Genomic DNA, 10,375 nt, shown 5'->3' on the forward strand with positions numbered 1-10,375 from the left:
GGAAAACGCATTATTCGAAAGAGTGAGGAGACTATTGCTTCCATGCAATATATGTAGTCTCATCCAAGGAGTAGGTTATAATCCAAGGGTCCTCGGATGACCATCAAATTCATCTTGACAGCCTTCCCTTTCAAGGTAATAGGCACATTAGGTAGAATCCCTAATGGTCGACTGGTTCCTTTGTCAAAACCCGAGAGATTCCTTATCTCAGGCAAAAGCGCTGGGCAACCCAGTGCTTTCCAAGCAATAGAGGACAGGATACTCACAGATGCCCCTTCATCAATGATAGTCCCAGCCATCACCATTTTGTATATTTGGACTATAATTCTAAATGGTATATTGGCTGGTAACCGGGGTCTGCCTAGTTGGTTCCAATCAAAGGACACAACACGGTTGCTTGGTGGTGGGACCGAATATACAGCCGGGTATGATCCTGACGATGCTCCTTCCTGCGATAAAGGAGTGGGCACATTGCCCTGATGTCCATCAGAATCGGTGTTAATGAAAAGAATCTGGACGGTGTCATCCTTACTCTCTTCGGTAGGGGTGTCAGCTGAAGATGAATCCTCAGTGACTGTGGTATTTGAAGATGAAACTTCTAAAGGGAGAACCGGGTCAACTGCCATTTCGACCTTTGGACTTTCGTCCGGTTCAGATTCAGTAGGTTCACTTTCAGTGACTGACACTTCAGCTGGCCCTATGAGCGGGGCAGCTGTATTTTCGACCAACGAAGGACTTGGCGTGAGTTTATGGTATCCGGTGCAACCGGTTGATCTTCCAAAACTCTCTTTGCTTCGTCTAAAAAGGGACAACGGCGGAGGGTGTGATTGCCTTCACACAGTTCGCAGGGGAATCTCATTCCCCTTCGTCGTCTAGGACCTTCACTTTCGTTGGTCGACGGTAAGCATTCAACCTGGTTGTCAGAGGTTGACGCTTCCGAACTGTGCAAACGAGGGGACCAGTCCCTTAGTATCCGGGGAATACTGGGACAATCACGGTGGAGGTGGTCCCCTCTACATATGACACATGGCGATTTGGGCCCGGTCCGTGCTGTGTGTGGATTTTTGTTAGATGCCTTTTGCTTGCCCCCAGGCGCCTTTGGCTCCTTCTGCTTCTTTTCTTTCTTCTTCTTTTCCTTCTTCTTTTCTATGGGAGCTCCGCCTTCGGCGGCTCGACCCTTCGAAGAGAAAGGATCGGAATCCTTCTTCCTCTCCCCCTTCTCTACGGGAGCACTGCTTTCGGCGGCTCGACCCTTCGAAGAGAAAGGATCGGAATCCTTCTTCCTCTCCCTCTTCTCTACGGGAGCACTGCTTTCGGCGGCTCGACCTTTCGAAGAGGAAGGATCGGAGGAAGATTCATAAGAAGTGGAAGGCTGGACGGTAGCTCTAGACTGGTCTAACTGTTGACTCGACTGTTCAGGAACCGTGGTGTTCTGAACTACAGTGGTTGAGAATAGCCAAACTGGCAGGCCAATTGTCAGTCCTGGAAGCGACAATGTGGCCATGTGGGGCGCACCAACTTCTCCCCAAGAGGAGAAAGGGCTAGGGGTCCCATCATGTGGAAACCCTTGGTTGGTGTGTTCCATGTTCTCAATCTTAAGATCAACATAGGAATCAAGGGTAATTATGTTCCGTTTAAGATGAATTTTATATGACGACGCTTTAGACACAACTTGCTTTTTCAATTTTTAAGAGTCGAGAAAAAGCTAAAGATGACTCTAGTCTCCTTCGATGTATTAACGAGCCCGAAGTGACAAATGCTCGGATGGACTTTTTCAGTTATAGAGTTTGAAAAAGGCCAAAAGAAACTACTCTGGAGTTCTAGGCAGAGGGTGTGCCAAACCTTTCGCGAAACCACAGAATACGTTTTACGGTACGAGTGGTCGATCTTCGTGAATGCTGTGTTCACTGCATCGCGATCAGTAGGGCGGCCGACACGGCTTCCTATGGATAAAGGCTTTTTTCCTATAGGGGTCCCCCAATATACGTGACGGTACGTGGGAGCACAAGTCCGTATTAGTGCTATCGTCCCTCAGGAGGAATCACCCACCTTCGTAGAGATCGACAGTCACTATGTTTAACGACGCCGGTTCACGTCTCTACCTAGACCTCTACTCTGTTTCGTTATGTTTCAAAGCGTTGTTAGATAAATTCAGTTCTTTTTAGGTTGATCTTGCTTAGCAGTTTGCCTTTATGGATCACCACGTGATGTATGATACAACTCCTAAATGCAGTCTAAGAATGATAAGCAAGCTTTTTCAATTCTTTCAACTTTATGAAAATCTTAACTACTGAGGGAAAAGAAAGACATCATCTTTTCAAACAGATCATAGAGCACACACTGATGCACTTTCCTAAATCGACATGCAAACTGTCAATATGCACATGCACAATGCAAGTATTTCTTTTCTTCTTCCTTAATGTTGATGTATTACAAAAAGAAAGCTGTTGTACGATTTCGAATTCTATTTCAAGCGAGAGCAAACAAGTATTTGTCCAATAATCAAAAGAACACCTTAAGATTCACTCGTTTCAACACAAGAAATACTGAAATCCGAACCATATAACGAAAGCAAATGCTCAAGCAGCTATGAACAGCAATAAACTAGCTCTTAGAATCACAACGACACTTTCTTTCAGGCCTAGATCCAAGAGGTCACAGCAAGACTAGTTCACTTTCGCTATGGGAAACTGTGAATGAAAGCAAGAAATACAATAAGAACAATCACGGTTTCTTCACACAACTGAGGCGGAATGAGGGCAAAGAAAGGTGGTTTCAGCTAGGTATACAGGTTGACAGCAGGCTGCAAAAACAATATTGAAAACTGGGCAACAGACAGTGGGGAACCCCAGTTGCACAAGGCAAAACTGGATCAGCGCAGGTACTGCACTGTCAATCTGACATGCAGCGCAGGTAGCCCCTTCGGGACCTGCGTTGCAGCGCAGGTAGCCTTTGTGGCAGCTGCACTGATGAGACAACTCTCGTCTCTCTCAGATTCCGGGTCACAGTTTGCTCAAAAATCAACAGTTTTTGGCCAAATCAGAAGCTATCAGTCAAGTATACTCTAGAGGATGATTGAGGAAGATGAACACTATCACAAAGAGCTAAAAAGAGTCCTTGTGGATCAGCTCTTTAAATCATGAACATGCCCAGCACTGGGCTAGAGTAGCTGCCCTCTACTTTGCATTCGAAGGATTCGAATGCAGTTCGATTCGGTACTCCCTTTGTTCAAGAGATAAATAGCAAGAATACACAAGCTACCAACAAGACACGATCCCCAGTGGAGTCGCCAGTCTGTTGTGGGGAAAAGTATCCAACACGGAATGACCCTATCCCACTCTAAGGGTGACAGTTCCTTAGCAATAGCTGAAAGCAAAGCTATCTAAAGTTTCTTCTTTATGACATGCAAGAGATAAAAGGAAGAGATCCACTTACTGATGTCTTGCGCAAATGGTCGATCCAATCTCCTCTATTTTCCGCTTGCTCCCAGCTCCAAGTCTTTTCACGGGCCCTGCTACACGAGATCCTGCAAAGAAGACAAGAAAAGGAAACTACAAGAAGCATGCATTCATAATCGATTCAAGGATTAGCATAAATCAAAGACGCAAGTAAGACAATACACCATTGAAACACATGCGAATAGAAGAACCTCAAATGCTTTATTAATATATGGAAGTAAGGTTCAGGCGGTGATACAACCATGAGAGGTCCAATCCAGCATCACCTTCCTGACGGAGAGAAATCTCTTCTTCACCTCCCTCAAGCAATCACCCAATACTCTCAACTGTAAACCAACAGCAATTCTTTGCACTCAATTCCGGCCTCCTAGATCCCATGGGATGAGATCCTTATATAGAGTTTTGGAGTGAAGATAAGTCAGCTTGATGTGTGACTTGTTTTCCTCTTCAACCCCAGTTGTTCTTCAGTCCTTCACTCAGAGTTTCTACCTTCCACTTGGAGTTTTAGAACCTCTTAACTCATCATTAGGCGAATCTTCTGATCCAAGTGTCATTTTGGAAGCTTCCTGGGCACTGGCACATTGAGAAAAGATTCCTCCACATGTCAAAGTACGCCCAGTGCAGGTAGCCTTTGTTCCACTTGCTATGCAACGCAGGTACACCATAGAGCTTTTGACATTCAGCGCAGATGCTTAGTGGAGCAGCTGCTTTGATCCAAAATTGACCTGTTTTTGAGTGTTTTTCAGTGGAGAACTGATTTGCAGTGCTGTGGTTTGCTGACCTTGTTCCTCTAAGGGTAAGAACAACATGTTTAGGGACTTTGGATCCCTCAGATTATTGACATTTCATGCTCCATGCTGTTAGGCACAAAAATGTCTATAACATCTAGATACAAAGGGCCGATATAAAACAAAGATTTTTTGGTCTAAGTCACAATAGAAGGCATTCATTGAGCTAAAACACTACCTTTTCTCTGCATCAATCCTCAAATTGCTACACCTATAACTGCCATTTGAAATTGAGACATATGCTTCTAACTATCCTATTGGTGTAGTTCTCACCCAACAAGGGAATCTGGTCACATCCTATCACAGTGAAGCACTCTCCGATACTATTCAGAAATACCCCACCTACGATAAGGAGATGTATTCCACCGTGAAAACTTTCTAATAGTGGAAAAATTACATTGTGGGGAAGGAGAAGATCATCCACACAGATCACCTATCTCTCTAGTTTATGCAGACACAAGGGAAGTTGAAGAAAAATCGCCATCGGAAATGGTCCACATATCTGAAACAATTCCATTTCAACATTAAATAGAAGAAGGTTGACACTAATAACATTGAAATTTCCTCAATCGGCCCTCGGTTGTGGCACTGACCACCGTTCTCAACTCTTGTAGGAACGAGACTTCTAGATGGACGCAGCTATTAAAAAATGATCCACAATTTGCCACCACATATTAGATGTTGATGGATGGAAAGAAAGTACTACACTTCCACCAACAGGACACATTGTTATGCTACCTAGGGCACCTTTGTGTTCCTTCAAGTGAGTGTGCCAAGATGATTTGGGAAGAGAACTATAGTTAGGTCATAGGACACTTTGGTGTGGAGAAAACAATGGTAGTATTGTAGAAGTATTTTCAATATTGCAGAAGTATTTTTATTGGCCAAAGCTTTGACATGATGTTGGAAAATATATCATATCCTGCATGTCTTGCCCCATCGCCAAGCCAACCATTAAGAAGTAATGTATGTACACTCCTCTGCCTACTCCTATCCAAACTTGGGAATCCATCTCCATGAACTATATGTCTAACCTTCCTTCTACCAAGCATGGTAATGACTATGTATTTTTGGTCGTTGATATGTTTTCTAGGATGGCTATATTGTTTGTCTACAATGCATCACAAAAAAAACACTGCTAGACTCTTCTCTAAATGACTATGGGTACATTTTAGGATCCCACAGACCATTATATCATATCAGGATAGAAGGTTCCTGAGCGCATTTTGTTCGAGCCTCTGGTCTTTATTGGACACCAAGCTCACCAAGTCGACGACATTCCATCCCCATACTGATGGCTAGACAAAGGTTGTCAACAAGATGATAGTGCACATACTACGCATGTACAACTCTACGAATTGAAAAACATGGGATGAGAGTCTTTCCTATGTGAAACATAACTATAACAGAGCTATCCATAGCTCAACTGGCCACAACACCTTTAAAGTGGGCCTAGTATTTCAACCATTGTGCCTCGTTGATGTTGTTATACCTCTTGCAACTACACAGGAAGAATCTGCACATGTTTAGTCCGAAGCTAATAAAGCCACCAAGTTTATTGAACACATTCAACGCATCCTCCTATAGGTTCATGATATCATGGATAATGGTAATGGAAAGTAAAAAAAACATCATGACCAACATCGGGTGCCACATAAGTTTCAAGTGTGTGACAAGATGTGGATGCATTTGTAGAAGGAACACCTTGTCGGAACCCATAAAAAGCTTCAACCACTTTGATATGTGTCCTACACCATCACCAAGGCTATTAGTGACAATTATTTTGAGCTAAGTATCCCCCCATTCCTTGGCCTTCACCAAGTATTCAATGTGGACCACCTTCGACTATACTTTCCACCATTTTTGGACACATCAAACATTGTTGATCAATTGACACCAATATAACTCAATCTAGATTGCATGGAATAGGCCTCGACTGATTAGATCATGGACACACATATTAAGAACACTCGTCAACAGAGTATTCAACTATATCAGGTTGTCAAAGTTTGCCAACTCCTGCACCAAGGAGAGTGGCTCACCAAGGACCAAGTTCAGCAGAAATTTCCTCACCTCAAGGAGGCACTCAGTGCAATGGGGACCATTGCTTCCTAATGGGGTAAGACTGATCAAGGTGGATATTGGTGGACACCCACCTATTCCAATTTGACCCCCAACACTATTTTCTATTAGTTTTCTATTCTTCAACATACTTTCCTATTTCAATAATTTCTATTTTGGTTAGCTTTCAACAATGTAAACTTTGAAACGGGAACTGATACGGTTACCCATTTTGTAGAGATAGCAAAAAAGTGACCCGATTTTGAAAAGGGGTGATGCAGAATACACATGTTTTTTTTAGAGCATAGTTTTTTGCACTTTCATTTTTTTTATGTACATTGCGTTTTAGAATGGTAGCGATTTTCATGCTAATTTTAAAAAATGGTTATTCTGCATCAGACCCTTTTTTTAAAACACCTATTTTTTGACTTTAAATTTTCTAATGTATGAAATGTAAATAATTATTTCGTAACCCTTTTTTTAAAAGACCTATTTTTTGACTTTAAATTTTCTAATGTATGAAATGTAAATAATTATTTCATAAATTTAATAATTTTGGAAGTGATCTTCTTCTTCATATTTTCTAGTTTTTATTTTTTTTTATTTTTATTTTTGTAGTGGGGCTTTTATTGATTTGCATATTTAAAGAAGAAGGTCGATATTTTACATTTTCGATATTTTACATATTTATACATCATTAATTAAATTTTCAATCCACATGAAATAATTGTCTCTAAAAAACAAATATAAAAATATATATAAAAAAGACAAAAACAAAAAATAAAAAATGTTAAAAAAAATTTATATCATAAACCATAAAAGAATTTGGAAAAAAAAACAAAATTATAAAATATATATATATATATAAGTAAGTAAATATTGAGAAATAAAAAATATATATATATATTAACAAAAACTAGGAAAAAAAATAGAAACAAACCAGTTTAAAGAAAAAAATAGAAAAATAACGAAAAAAAATTTAAAAAACTAGTGAAATTAATATTAAAAAAAAAACAAAAAATGTAAAAAAAAAAAAAAAAAAAATCTCACAAACCATAAAGAATTTGGAAAAAATAAACAAAATTAAAAAAAATATATATATATAAGTAGAAATAGAGAAATTAAAAAAACCATTATAAAAAACTAGGAAAAATAAAAAAATAAAAATAAAAACAAACTAGTTTAAAAAAAAAATAGAAAATTAACGAAAAAGAATCAAAAAACCAGTAAAATTAATATTTAAAAAACGAAAATAAATTTAAATTATAAAAAAAATAAACCCAAAAAAATGGTTATTTTTTATTAAAAGAAACAAAAAATACAATTATCTTTTATTAAATATACCTATTTTATTTAAAAATAAATAAATATATATATTTTTTTTAACAATCTTGTCTTTTATTAAAAAAAATAAAATATTTAAACAAATTTTATTATTATTATTTTTTAATTTAAAATTTCAAATTATTAAAACTACATTTTATATTTTCAAAAAAAATAAAAAAATTAAACCTACATTTTAGGTTTAAAAAAATAAATAAATAAATAAATTTACATTTTTTTTAAACTATCTTTTTTTAATTAAAAAAAAAATTATAATGTTTTTTTTAAACAATATGTTATTTATTTCAAAATATAAATCATAAAAAAAAAAATTAATTCTTTTAAAACAAATTTTAATTTTTTAGTTTAAAATTTAAAAAATTAATAATTTTTTTTTTTAATTAATATATTAAAAAAATTAATTGTAATTATGTGTGTTATAAAAAAATTAAAACATATTATTAAACTTTTTTATTTTTTATTTATTAAAATTTTTGTTTTAAAACAGATTAAAAAAATAATAAAAAAAATAAAAAGAAAATTTTTATTTTTAAAAATAATAATTTTTTTATTTATTGTTATATTTAAAAAATAATAAAAAAAAAACAAGGCCCCCGGCCACGCCACCAGCGGGCGGCGGGAGGGCCGTGGGTCGATTCCAGGAATCGACCCACGGCCCTCCCGCCGCCCGCTGGTGGCGCGGCCGGGGGCCCAAGGGCAGTCCGAGCAAGGAGGTCGCGGGTTCGAGCCAGCCGGGGCAGGGTCAGGGTCAGGGTCAGGAGATTTTCCAGCGGCGCGTGGGAGAGCTTTTCCAAACCCTGGTAGAGACGCCAGATGAGCTGCTGTCCCTGGCATGGCTCCGCGATGTCGTGGAAACGGCGCTTGGCTGCGAATCGGAATTCAAGTCGCTGGTGCCACGGCCGAAACCTCCACTGTCGAAGGTCGAGGAGAAAATCGCGGCGGACTTTTTTGAGCGCAGCGTGAAGGCACTAGACCTCTGCAACGCCATCCGCGATGGGATAGAGCAGGTGCGCCTCTGGCAGAAGCATGTCGAGATTGTGCTCTGTGCCTTGGACGGGCGCCAGCGTTCTCTTGGCGAACCCCAATTTCGCCGTGCGCGGAAAGCCCTCGGCGACCTCGCGCTGGCCATGGCCGCCGCTGTCGATGACAAGGATTCGCCCGCTGGGGCCGCCGGACTGCTACTGCTCGCAAGCCGGAACCGCTCGTTCGGGCGCCCAAGCCAGCGTGGGGGGGATGCGCCTTTGCATTTCCGGTCGCTCTCCTGGAGCGTTTCACGTTCGTGGTCCGCCGGCCGCCAGTTGCAGGCCATGGGTTCGAATCTCGTGGCTCCGAAAGGCACCGAAGTGGCGGCCTCGAATGGCTTAGCTACTGCAGCCTACACAATGAACAATGTCACCTTATTCGCCTTGTGGGCACTCGTGGCGGCCATCCCTTGCCAGGACCGGGGTCTCCAGACACATTTCTCTGTACCGCGGAATTTCGTATGGGCTGCCCCACTTGTCTCAATTCACGATAAGGTCATGGAAGAGTCGAGGAAGAGGGACTGTAGGAGCTCCGGCTCCGTGGGGTTGCTAAAGGAAATTCACCAAATTTCTACATGCGTTCGCCATCTCTCTGATCTGGCAGAGACAGTGAAATTCCCTTTGGCGGAACAACAGGATCAGGAGGTGAGGAGACTCGTTCTGGAACTCATGCATCTTTGGGCTGCTTTGAAGGACGGGCTTGACCCCCTGGAAAAACAGGTCAGAGAGCTTTTTCATCGAATCATTCGCACCAGAACTGAGGCCTTTGATTCTTTCAGCCGCCCCAGTTCGCAGGATTAGATAGTTCTTAAGATGGTATGTCATTGTGTTTTTCTTTCCACTGTACTTCTGCCCCATGTACAGTTTTGAATGTTGTGGTGAGGCTTGCAGGCAGGCCCTTGGGCCCCCGGCCGCGCCACCAGCGGGCGGCGGGAGGGCGTGGTCGATTCCGAGAATCGACCACGGCCCTCCCGCCGCCCGCTGGTGGCGCGGCCGGGGGCCTAAGGACCTGCGTGCAGGCCCTTGGGCCCCCGGCCACGCCACCAGCGGGCGGCGGGAGGGCCGTGGGTCGATTCCCGGAATCAACCCACGGCCCTCCCGCCGCCCGCTAGTGGCGCGGCCGGGGGCCATGTTTTTTTTATTATTTTTTAAATATAACAATAAATAAAAAATTCATTATTTTTTTAATATGTTTTAAAACAAAAATTTTAATAAATAAAAAATAAAAAAGTTTAATAATATTTTTAAAATTTTTTATAACACACATAATTATAATTAATTTTTTTAATATATTAATTTTAAAAAAAAATTATTAATTTTTTAAATTTTAAATTAAAAAATTAAAATTTGTTTTAAAAAAATTAAATTTTTTTTATTTATATTTTGAAATAAATAACAGATTGTTTAAAAACAAAAGTTATAAAAAAATTAAAATTTAATTTTGATTAAAATATTTTAATCGATATTTTTATTAATTTTTTTTAATAAATTAAAATTTAATAATTTTTATTACTATTAATTAATGAATTTTTTTTTCAAATTTAAAAAAAATAAAATAAAAAAATACATTTAAAAAAAAATTATCTTTAATTTTTTTTGTTTGTTTTTAAATAAAAAATGAAAATTTAATAAAAAAATTTATTTATTTATTTATTCTTAAATCAAAAAGACTTTTTTTTGTAAGTTGAAAATGTTTTTTAAT

General features: G+C 39.4%; 1 pseudogene; it reads left to right on the forward strand.

Moving 5' to 3' along the window:
* LOC149174939 (protein BYPASS1-LIKE pseudogene) overlaps nucleotides 1–9,534 on the forward strand; it is a 101,292-nt pseudogene extending 91,758 nt beyond the window's left edge.
* The last annotated feature ends 841 nt before the right edge of the window (nucleotides 9,535–10,375 follow it).

This window comes from Pinus tabuliformis, chromosome 4_1 (assembly GCF_031772625.1).
Source record: "Pinus tabuliformis cultivar Carrire ecotype Pingquan chromosome 4_1, CPIR1, whole genome shotgun sequence".
Lineage (NCBI taxonomy): Eukaryota > Viridiplantae > Streptophyta > Pinopsida > Pinales > Pinaceae > Pinus > Pinus tabuliformis.